At 50.2% G+C, this 12,517-nt stretch overlaps 1 pseudogene; it reads right to left on the bottom strand.

Annotated features, from left to right (window-relative positions):
• Positions 1 to 203: 203 nt before the first annotated feature.
• LOC119292557 lies at positions 204 to 1,843 on the bottom strand (annotated as a pseudogene).
• Between the last annotated feature and the right edge of the window lie 10,674 nt (positions 1,844 to 12,517).

Below are 12,517 nucleotides of genomic sequence, written 5' to 3'. Positions count from 1 at the left end.
TAAAGAAAATCCGGTATGCAATAGCAATATTTGGATAACAATCTGCTTCCCTCACAAACTCAAAAATCTCCATAGCAGACATTGTTCTATCGGGCAAAGTTGACTGCATAAAAATTAACTCCGAAATCAGATCATTTAAATCAACATCAGATGAACCACCCGAAGAGAAAGCACTTGCAAATTTTGTACAACTATCTTTAAGTTTAGAACGGTCCAATGACTTCAAGGCCGTTGAACTCATTACAAATCCAAATATATTTTTTGAATGACTCAGGTTCATCAAATCTAATTTTCAGTGAAGTGGCCGCCTTATCAACTATAATCAAGAAATAATTTACTTTAAAATCCTTCTCAGCTTCCAATATCGCTTCATCACTGTCATCTTCACCAAATTGTTTCTTCCTAGAAACATGACACTTTACTGGAAATGATGGTTCTACACCCATTTCAGTTGCGATTTCTTTGGCAATGACCACACTAGAATCAAACCCTTCATCTCTATAAGTGTCAAAATAAGTCCTCATACCATCTATTTGCTTTAAGGCAGTCTCAATGCACATGGATGGTGATTGCAGCTTCCTGCTTACTGAATCTACAACAAATAGAATGTCATGGCAAATGACGATGCCAAGTATGAACTCATAGCTGCCAAGCACATCAAACAAATTTTTAGCATCCTCCTATCCTTTGGTTTGGTACCACTATCTTCACTTAACTCAAGTAAAGCTGGTCTTATGTTAGGAGCTTGAAATATAATTGCTTTAACACTTTTGATATGACTCTCCCAACGAGTATTGCTCAAAGATTTCACAGTCAAATCTGTCACATGGCTAACAAAAACTTTCCATCTTTTCGTAGAACCACTGAATAATACATATATTCATTGCACAATTCCAAAAAATAAACAACTCTACCACAAGATTTAGCCATATCACAAAGGGTAAGATTAAGACTGTGGCAAGCACATGGCATATACAAAGCTCTTGGATTTACCTCAAGCAACCGACTTTGCACCCCCTTGTATTTTCCTTTCATGTTGGGTCCATTGTCATAACCTTGGCCCCTAATATCATCAATATTAAGATCAAAGGACTTCATAGAATCAACCAATACCTTGAAAATTCCCAAACCAGATGTGTCCTCCACAACAAAAAAGCAAGGAAGTACTCCACAATTTGTATTTTTCCATCAGACATATGAACACATCGAACCAACAAACTCATTTGTTCTTGATGACTCACATCCGGGGTACAATCTAGGATAATAGAGAAATATTTGGCCACTTTGACAATCTTGAGAATATAATTTGTAATGTCACCAGCCATAAGAGAAATCAACTCGTTTTGAATTTTATGGCTAAGATAATGGTGATGGATATCTTTGTTTTGAATATGCCTAAGATGGTCTTGCATTACAAAATCAAACTCTGCAACCATCTCCACACAAGCTAAAAAATCTCCATTTCAATCATCATGAAGTTGCTCACTGGATCCTCTAAAAGCCAAATTGCGCTTACCAAGAAATTTCACAATGGCAACAATTCTTAACAAAACTTGCCTTATGCGTTCCTTATCCTTTGTGATTTGTTGCTGTATGTCTTTGTCAATTGTTTCATGCTTGCTCAGTCTAAATCTCAATTCATTCCAAGAGTTCATGTTGGTAGTATGGTCGACACTAGCTTCTTGCTTTTTCAGTGTCTCATTAATATGCCTCCAATCACAAAACCCATCATTCCCCATTGCACTTTTGCATTTATCAGAATTGAAAAGCTTACAGCAAAAACAAAACACTTTCTTTGTGTGTTTTGATAAAACTAACCATTTTCTATCACTCACCTCTCCATTGCTCATCTTTCTTGAGTAATGGCTATATGAAAAATGTCTTAAATTCTCATACAAAGAATATTTAGTGTTTTATCCTTCCCTTTTAGGCCCCTTTTCCACTAATATGTCCCTCACTTTGTTATCAAGATTGCCCCAATTGCTTGCATCATAAATATCCACACTAATTGGTTCCTCATCAACACTGGTAGATTTTGCCGCAGTTGAATTAAACATGGGCTCATGATCACTTACATTGCTATCATCCATGTTGACGTCGGCATCGCCTCCTGTAAGAGTATGACCATCATCTTCCGGATTTCCATCAGTCCAGTCACCCGCAAGAACTATTGCCAACTCGTCTGGATTACTTGGCGTGCTCGTATCGTTCTTATAATATTTAAAAAGAGATCCGCTCAATGCTTCTTTCTCCTCATCTGCCTCCTTCTTCTTCTTTCTTTTATGACTTCCGGATGGATACTTTCTACCTATACTGGACATGACCCTGCTGAAATTAAAAGGAACAATTCACTTTTAAAATTAGCGCAAAGCTAATTAAAATATTAGATTAAGTACAGAAGATCATCTAATATAATGAGAATGTCGGTGGGAAACGACACCTATGGGATCATTGGAATCCCTACTACGGTTGCGGGGCATGGGATCATGAGAAGAGCGGGACTAGCAGACAACACAAAGGGGATTTACCCAGGTTCGGGCCGCAAAGATGCGTAAAACCCTACGATCCTGCTTTGGTGGATGTATTTAGTGTTCTTGAGCTCCTGAACTAGCTCTAGGTGCTGCGAGGTTCGAAAGAGCCGAATCCTTCTTCAGTGTGCCATGGGCCTCCTTTTATAGGCGAAAGGGGCAGCCACAGTGGCATATAGGAGGTGGAAAGTGCCACAGCACTGTGAGCTTATCGCTGGTATTACAAGACAAAGTGCATTTAATGCGAGGCTTAGGTGTCCCTCGCTTTATCGGGGACGGGAGCGAGGCCCGTCCCGTCTATCGCCGCTCCTCCTCGCTTCGACACGCGCCCTGGCCAGCGATGCATGTGGTGCCATGTGGGCAGGCAGGCAGCTGAGGTGGCGCGGTGGTGGAGCCTCCACGGAGATCTGCATGCCGCCACGCAGGTGCGTGCTGAGTTGGCCTGGAAGCTGCATGTTGCCACACAGGTGCCTGCCCAGCTGGTTGGGCTGGCAGCTGCATGCGAACAATGGCGGGGAGTTGGTTGGTGCGAGCCTGGCAGTGGCCCTGTTGTCGCCTCTGGCAAGGGTCTTGTTGGGTGGCCCGACAAGGGTCTTGCCATGGCGCGCTGGCGTCCCCGGCAAGGGTCTTGCCGGGGGTCTTATGGATTCCTTCGGTAAAGATCTTGGTGAGGATTGTTGCTTTCCAATCCTTATCTGATCTTGAGCATTCTATGTCTTCACAAAGATCTGCATGCCACCATGGAGGTGCCTCCAGAGCCCTGGTCCAACATGGCTGTTGGAGACCGTGGCTCGAGGGTGGCCTGCTCCACTGGTGTGGGTGAGCTGCCCTGGCAAGGGGCTTGCCAGGGCTGCGGAGGCTGCCCCCGGCAAGGGTCTTGCCGGGGAAACCTGCTTCGCCCATCTGCACTTTGTGGCCTTGGTCCTTGTCGGTGTCAAAACCGGCGGATCTCGGGTAGGGGGTCCCGAACTGTGCGTCTAGGCGGATGGTAACAGGAGACAAGGGACACGATGTTTTACCCAGGTTCGGGCCCTCTTGATGGAGGTAAAACCCTACGTCCTGCTTGATTAATATTGATGATGTGTGTTACAAGAGTGGATCTACCATGAGATCAAGGAGGCTAAACCCTAGAAGCTAGCCTATGTTATGATTGTTGTTCGTCCTATGGACTAAAGCCATCCGGGTTATATAGACACCAGAGAGGGCTAGGGTTACACAGAGTCGGTTACAATGGTAGGAGATCTACATATCCGTATCGCCAAGCTTGCCTTCCACGCCAAGGAAAGTCCCATCCGGACACGGGACGAAGTCTTCAATCTTGTATCTTCATAGTCTTGGAGTCCGGCCGATGATGATAGTTTGGCTATCCGGACACCCCCTAGTCTAGGACTCCCTCAGTAGCCCCTGAACCAGGCTTCAATGACGACGAGTCCGGCGCGCATGTTGTCTTCGGCATTGCAAGGCGGGTTCTTCCTCCGGATAATTTATAGAAGATTGTGAACACCAGGATAGTGTCCGGCTCTACAAAAATAAATTCCATGCACCACCATAGAGAGAATAATATTACACAAGTTCAATCTGCTGACGTATTTTGCGGCGTGACATCACACCACTACCAAGCCTTTACTAGAATCGTTTTTATTGTACCACCTTAGCGCGTTTAGCGAAGCGGTTTCCTTGGCACGTCTTGTCGAAGTAGAGATCGTGTTCCCCTTATTCTGGGATTCCCATCAATACGGACATGGGTAACCCAACCGCACCGTTGATTGCGGCGCTTGGGGGATAAGCGAGTTTTATCAGGCCGGTGGGGACGCATGTTTGTGTCCGCCCATATAAGGGGATAAAGATCCAACCCTTTTACCTGCGCCTTCTTCCTCCTTGGCTTATCCAACTCCGCGAACTCGAGCTCCAGCGCCCAAGTCCGCACTTCTCACCTCAACCTTCTCCAACCATGTCTGGAGCGGGAGGCAAGTGGATGGCCTCCTCCGTCACGGAGGGGCAGATCCAGAAGCTGCGCAACGCCGGATATTTGTCCAGCAACATCGCGCACCGGCTCCCTGACGAGGGAGAGCTCATCCCCACCCCCAGGCCCCATGAGAGGGTAGTATTTCTTCCCCATTTCCTCCGCGGACTGGGCTTCCCACTTCATCCCTTTGTCTGGGGGCTCATGTTTTACTACGGCCTGGATTTCCATGATCTGGCCCCGAATTTCATCCTCAATATCTCGGCGTTTATCGTCGTGTGCGAGGCCTTCCTCTGCATCCAGGCCCACTTCGGTTTGTGGCTCAGGACCTTCAGCGTCAAGCCAAAGGTTGTGAAGGGCAGCCAAGCGGAGTGCGTAGGCGCCATGGTGGGCAGGATGTCCCACGTTACTTGGCTGGAGGGCACTTTCGTGGAAACCATTAAGGGGTGGCAATCGGGGTGGTTCTACATCACCGAGCCGCATGACCCTGAATGGGCAGCGGCCCCCGAATTCAGATCCGGCATCCCTACACGACTCACCTCCTGGAAAGAGAGTGGCCGGATCTGGGGTGATTCAGAGGAGCTGACCGGACTCCAATCCTGTATCCAAAAGCTGGTGGACAAGAAGCTCAAGCTTGTCAACGTAGTCCAGGTCATGCTCATCCGCCGGATTCTCCCGTGCCAACGACGGGGTTTCAACATGTGGGAGTTCGATCCGGCGCAGCACCAGACTCTGAGCGGGCTCTTTGACACTACGTACGAAGATGTCTGGAAGGTGCTGTTCAAGGGCGTCGAGGCTCCTGCATCCGCTACCGAAGATCGCGGATTCAGCTCGCAGCGTCCGGCTGACGAGGTAAGTGATTTTGTCCTTTACGGAATGCTCATTTTCCATAGTTTGACTCTATGCGGGATCTAAACTCCCTTTACCTTTGACAGGACTGGCTGGCGAAGGCCGAACAGACTATCTGTCCGGACCCGTTGCCAGAGGACCCAGCGGACGCCCGCCTAACGGGGCTGCTGGCTCCGGCACCCCACGTGGTGCCGGAGAAGAAGGCCAAGAAGAAGGCCACGGGGACTCGGAAGAGTTCCCGTTTTCAGGTGCTATCGGATGATGACTCCGAGGCCGACTCCTCTCACCAAGGTGAGGAGGAGAAGAAGAAAGCCTCTTCCCCAGAGGGGGGAGAGAAGAAAAGGAAGGCCTCCCCAACGAGGGAGGCCGAAGGGTCCAAGAAGGGAAAAACTCTTCCCCCTGACTGCTCTGCCAACGCTAGTGACGACGACGAGGACTGGCCTCCAAGGGCCAAGCCCTTGGCGAGATCGTGAGTATCCAGACTCCCGAATAACTTTATGGTTTTTATTTTTTGCCACACAATGTCTTTCTAATGCCGCATACAACCCTGCAGTCCGCCCAAGGATGATCTTCCCGCTTCGTCGAGCGGGTCCTTAGGTGCGTCGGATATGGATTCTCTTCCGACCGCCTCCACCCCCCGTGACATGGACGATGCCGAGGTGGGATCCCGGGAAGGGACCCGCCAGGAGGAGGAGGCCCCGGAGGTGTCGCAGGACAACCTCCCGGACTTTGCACCGGACTCGGCTCCGGATCCCATAGTGGCTCCGGAGTCCGGCGGGCGGCCCCTTCGTAAGAAGGGCAAGACCGTGACGCCGGCAGCCTCCGTCCAACCGGAGGCGCCGGATAGCTTGCTGGAGGCACTTAATGGCGCCTCCATCGAAGAGGAACACCGCACTGTTATGAGTGCGGTGATTCAGAAGGTGCAGCTCGCCAAGAGCGGGCTGACCGAAGCCTGCAGCAGCCTTCTAACAGGCTTTGAGGTAAGAATTTTGATATATGTAAAATAGTACCGCATAGACAGTAGCCCCTGATGCTTGGTTCGGTGTTCGGAAAGAAAAGCCGGACTGAGGATCTTAAGAAGATATACGCAAGAGTCATAAAAAATATGTCAATATGGGATTGCAGGCTGCGCTGCTGACCTCTGCCGCACTGACTGCGGAGGTCAATACTTTGAAGGAAAGCCTCGAGCGGTCCGAGAACGAGCTCGGCCGTGCCAAGAAGCAGCTCGAGGACAAGGAAGGTGAGTAAAACCTTATTAAAATTGTACCTTACAGAAAAGGATTTTGGTTGCAAAAAGAATGACAAGGATAACATGGTTATTGCAGGGGCCACTAACGAGGTGGCGACCCTGAAAGAGGCGGTGGCCGTGGCCGAACGCAATGCGGCCGCGGAGCGCACCGAGCGAGAGAAGCAGGAGGCGCGGGTGGCGGAGGTACAGCAAGAGCTCCAGGATCTCGTGAAAAAACATGAGAGCCTGGAGCGTGACTCAGAGACTCGAGAGTCTGAGCTTGCAACGGCTCTTGAGAGTGCCAAAGCCGCTAAGGCCGAAGCCTACAAGGCCCTCCAAGAAATCGAGGAATTGAAGAAAATAGCGGCGGGTAAGGCATTTTTCATGCAAAGTAAGCATGTGAGTGTTAATTACCTGTTACTTACCCGAATTCGGAGCTCTCCAAGAATGTTCGCAGATCTTCCTCGCAGCGTATCCGATGCCGCCGCATTCTACCGGGCCGAGGAGGGGAGCTCGACGGAGAAGGTCTTCTGGTCTCAGTATGCTGAGGCCGGACATCCGGTGCCCCTTAGCGACCAGCTGAAGCAGTTGGTCGAGCTCCACAAGGTGGCCGAACAGGCCATGAAGGGCCTCACAGTTCGGCTGTGGGCTAAGGAGGCCATGCCCGGGAGCTACTTCGGCCTGGTCCGGCGGCTGGTGGATGCGTGCCCGTGGGTTGAAGTCATCAAGCACTCCGCTTGTATTGAGGGTGCCCGTCGGGCCCTTGCCCGCGCAAAGGTGCACTGGGGCAAGCTGGATGCCAAGAAGCTCGTGACGGACCCGCCGCCGCAGGGCAAGGAGCATCGCATGCCCGAGATGTATTATAAGAGTGTGCTGAAGGGCACCCGCACTATTGCAGGTGAGTGCTCCAAAGATGTAATATTTGAGTAGACTCGCATTTTGTTATCCTGTGCGCTGAAAACTTAGTTCATTTGCACTAAGCAACGCATTTTAATTTAAAATATTACCTTCTGTGCGGCTGTTTATCAAATCTGAGAGATGGCAAGTCGTCGGCTTCAGCCCCCATGCCACGAGTGCTGGGGTGTTCGGGATAAATTTGAGCACTCTTGTTCCCATATTTGGGTCCATCTAGGGAGGCGCTCAACACAACGAACAAGGCAACCGGACTTATAATGCTTGAACACTCTCACTTAGCCATAGAATTCTATAATTTTAAATTTCGGCGAAGCCCCTTGTCTTTGAAAGGCCGAATTTGGGGCGCTATCCACGCCTGGGCCGGACAAAAACCGGCTCCTCGCTCTAAGCGGCATAAGTCTTTAGGGACTCGCAGAAAACCTCTCGAACAGCGACCAGCTCTCGCCTCATCATGATGGTCAGTTTTAGCTTTCTCCACTGAGGCGTTAACCCAGCTCAACTGGGGCGCAATCGTAGTGGTTCTCCCAGTGCTACCTTAGCCGATACAACAGAATGTAAGGTACCAAAACATGGGAGCCGGGCAAACCCAACTATTGACCCAAGACATGATTCGGAGCTGATGCATATAATGCTATAAGTTCGGGGTGCCGCACTTGTGAAAGTGTTCGGACTTATCACACCATGATGCGGGAAACATAAGCCCCTAGTGTATTTAGCCGTACCAAAACGTACGGATGCGACATGTCACAAATGAACATATGTATAAAAGAGAAATGCAATTGGAAGCAAAAAGGTGTTGCATTACTTATTCAAGAAAAACTGCTGTAAGTGCAGAACGATACAAATGGTGCGATAAGCAAGGGATGGGACTGTTAAACATGTCCCCCTCCAGGGGTAGGCTGCGGAATGGTGCATAAAACAGATTTAATGCTCGTAATGGAGACCACCTGGATATTCGTTGTAGCCTTTCTTCTTCCCTGGCTGTTGCATCTGAGTTCGGCAGGTCTACTACCGGACAGGGCCTCTGACGAACGGAGTCCTGTGGGTAAAAATAAAAAGGAAAAAGAAAAAAAAGAATGACACACTTGAGAGCCCCTGGTGTGGTTGAGCCACGTCTGGGCCTATTGTGGTCGCGCCCCTCTCCCCATTCCCATGGTATCTTCAGAGTGTAATGGTGTACGTGAAGGACCTGTCTTAACATTTTACAGGGGCTGGGGTTGGGGCCGCACTGCTACGCGTGCTCGGAACGTGCCAGGTGGTCTTGTTGTAGGTTACTCCGGGCACGCTTAGCTATGTCCGGCCGCTTAGCGGCCGGACTTGAGAATTGCCTTAAGAGGTTGCATTGTACTTCTGCCGCGAGAGCCGCTGTATGTTCCTCCGTGCGGAGAGAATGTTCAGTGTTTCGTTGACCGTGATGACTCCTCGAGGGCCTGGCATCTTGAGCTTGAGGTATGCGTAGTGCGGCACCACGTTGAACTTTGCAAACGCGGTACGTCCGAGCAGGGCATGATAGCCGCTGCGGACCGGAACTATGTCGAAGATTAACTCCTCGCTTCGGAAGTTATCCAGGGATCCGAAGACCACTTCCAGTGTAACTGAGCCTGTACAATTGGCTTCTACACCTGGTATGACGCCTTTAAAGGTCGTCTTGGTAGGTTTAATCCTTGAGGGGTCTATGCCCATTTTGCGCACTGTATCCTGATAAAGCAGGTTCAGGCTGCTGCCGCCGTCCATCAGGACTCTGGTGAGGTGAAATCCATCGACGATTGGGTCTAAGACCAATGCGGCGAATCCGCCGTGGCGGATGCTGGTGGGGTGGTCCCTTTGGTCAAAAGTGATCGGGCAGGAGGACCATGGATTGAACTTCGGGGCAACTGGCTCCATCGCGTATACATCCCTGAGTGCACGCTTCTGCTCCCTTTTGGGTATGTGCGTTGCGTATATCATGTTCACCGTTCGCACCTGTGGGGGGAAACCCTTCTGTCCTCTATTGTTCGGCGGTCGGGTCTCTTCCTCGTCATCGCTATGCAGCCCCTTGTCATTGTTTTCGGCAATTAACTTGCCTGCCTGCTTGAATACCCAATAGTCCCTGTTGGTGTGGTTAGCTGGCTTTTCGTGGGTGTCGTGTATCTGGCACAGGCGGTCGAGTATTCGGTCCAAATTGGACGGACCCGGAGTAGTTCTTTTGAATGGCTTTTTCCGCTGACCGGGTTTAGAGCCTCTGAATCCGGCATTGACTGCCATACCCTCACTATTGTCGCCGTTCATGCGGCGTTTGTTTTTGTTTCGACGCGACCTGCCATTACGGTCCTTGATATCTGGACTGCTAGAATTTTTGCTGAGGTTGTTGCTGCGTGCTAGCCAGCTGTCCTCACCCATGCAGAAGCGGGTCATGAGTGGTGTGAGGGCTGCCATGGATTTCGGCCTTTCCTGTCCTAGGTGCCGGGCAAGCCACTCATCGCGGATATTGTGCTTGAAGGCTGCAAGGGCCTCTGCATCCGGAGAGTCAACGATTTGGTTTTTCTTGGTTAAGAACCGTGTCCAGAATTGTCTGGCCGATTCGTCTGGCTGCTGAATTATGTGGCTTAGGTCATCAGCGTCTGGTGGCCGCACATATGTGCCTTGGAAGTTATCAAGGAATGCGGCTTCCAGGTCTTCCCAACTCCCAATTGACTCTGCTGGCAAGCTGTTAAGCCAATGCCGGGCTGGTCCTTTAAGCTTGAGGGGGAGATATTTGATGGCGTGAAGATCGTCACCGCGAGCCATGTGGATGTGAAGGAGATAGTCTTCGATCCAAACCACGGGGTCTGTTGTGCCATCGTAAGATTCAATATTCACGAGTTTAAACCCTTCGGGGATTTGATGATCCATTACTTTGTCTGTGAAGCATAGTGGGTGTGCGGCGCCTCTATACTGGGCGATATCACGACGGAGCTCGAAAGAGCTTTGTCTATTTTGTTCGGCCCGGCCGGACTTACTGTGTCCGGCGCGATGGTTGTCATCACGTATCATGGGGCGCCCACACGATCCATAGATCGATCTTGATTGTCTTGCCCTATCCTCCAATATATCTCGCAAGTCCAGAGTGTTCCCCTATGGCCTTGTGCTTTTCGAGCGATGCCAGGGTACGGGTCTAGTGAAGGGCCTAGAGGCCTCTCTGTCGCGACCACGGGGTGGTCGGTCAGCCGTATTGTCTCCTGGTGATGCGGGTTCATACGCCTCCTCATCTAATCGGGGGAGCAGCTTGCGTTTAGGGTAGCTTTTGGAGGGGCGTTCGAGCTCATGCTCTTCGGCCGCGAGGACTTTAGTCCATCTGTCGGCTAGCAGATCTTGATCAGCTCTAAGCTGTTGCTGCTTTTTCTTGAGGCTGTTCGCCGTGGCCATAAGCCTGTGTTTAAAATGCTCTTGTTCGACGGGATCCTCAGGCACGACGAATTCATCGTCGTTGAGGCTTGCCTCGTCTCCGGAGGGAGGCATATAATCCTCTACATCTTCTTCTGCCGCTCTCTCATGAGGGCTGGTGTCTCCGTCCTCCTGTGCTGGATCTTGCTGGAGTGGGTTGTCTTCGGTACTGTCCGGTGTATTATTATCTTCGGTGCCGGAATCTTCATTCTTGCTGTGGCGGGATTTAGAGCGGCGCCGCTGACGCTGGCGCTTAGGCTGTTTCTTGGAGGGGTCATCCTCCGTTGTTCCTTCACCATTCCCATCCTTTGGGATATCCACCATGTATATGTCATATGATGAGGTGGCTGTCAGGACCCTGACTCAATGCCACATCGATCTAGCATGTAACACCTCATATCACTTTGCGGCCTCACGCACGGTATTCCCACGGGTGTCGCCTTACCTTTGCCCGGGACCGTTTGCGTCTTTTGGCACACGTATATGATAGTGTCGCTAGCATCCATATGATAAGGAGCCTGGGCTGACATGGCTAGTCGTAAACCCAAAGTGGCACAGACTTACAGGGACAGGCATCCATGACCCAGCATCGAACGTGTCGGTCATCAGCGAGTGAATCCAGGCTGTAGCACTAGGCTAGCAGGACTCCGGTGAACTGGGCTGTAGCGGGCTAACAGGACTCCGGTATTCATCGCGTGACATTTCCCCGAAGGGACAGACACAGGAACGAAGAAGGACACATGCCGGCCAGCCTAAGTGTCCCGGAGCAGTAGCAAGCTACCATGGCTCGGTGGAAACACTAGGAGACATTTCCCGGTAAGAGAGGCTACCAAGGATAAACAACTAGGTTGTCAGATCCCACACATACCAAGCATTTCAATAACATACACACAATATGCTCGATATGTGCAAATACAACATGGCATCACAACATGACTCTACAACTCAAGTATTTTAATCAATAGGCTCCGAGGAGCGAGATATTACAAACATGGGTCTCATGACCCAACACTCAGAGCATACAAGTCAAAGCACAAGCGGAAGCTAAACATGTCTGAGTACAGACATCTATAAATGAAAAAGGCTGAGAAGCCTGACTATCTACCAATCCTGCCGAGGGCACAAGATCGTAGCTGAGGTATCAAGCTAAACGTCGAAGTCCAAGCGGAACTACTAGTGAGACTGAAGTCTCTCTGCAAAAACATAAAATAGGCAAACGTGAGTACAAATGTACCCAGCAAGACTTACATCAGAACTATCTACATATGCATCATTATCAACAAAGGGATGGTGGGGTCTAACTGCAGCAAGCCAGCTTTGACTCGGTGGCTATCCTGAACTACGACTGCAAGTAACTCTTTTGAGGTGGCGCACACGAGTCCACATATTCACCATATCAATACACCACTATGGAACCGCTCCCGTCTCCCTACGAGAACGCCATCCATAGCACTCACGCTTATCTTGCGTATTTTAGAGTATCCACTTTCAATTGTCTATGAACTGATATAAGCAACCCAGAAGTCCTTTTCCGCGGACACGGCTATTCGAATAGATGATGTTAACCCTGCAGGGGTGTACTTCTTCACACACGCTCTCACCACTTACCGCCGTTTACACGACATGTACTCG

This window comes from Triticum dicoccoides, chromosome 4B (genome assembly GCF_002162155.2).
Source record: "Triticum dicoccoides isolate Atlit2015 ecotype Zavitan chromosome 4B, WEW_v2.0, whole genome shotgun sequence".
Lineage (NCBI taxonomy): Eukaryota > Viridiplantae > Streptophyta > Magnoliopsida > Poales > Poaceae > Triticum > Triticum dicoccoides.
Note: the sequence above shows the minus strand (reverse complement) of the source record. Positions and strands in the feature narration are given on the sequence as shown.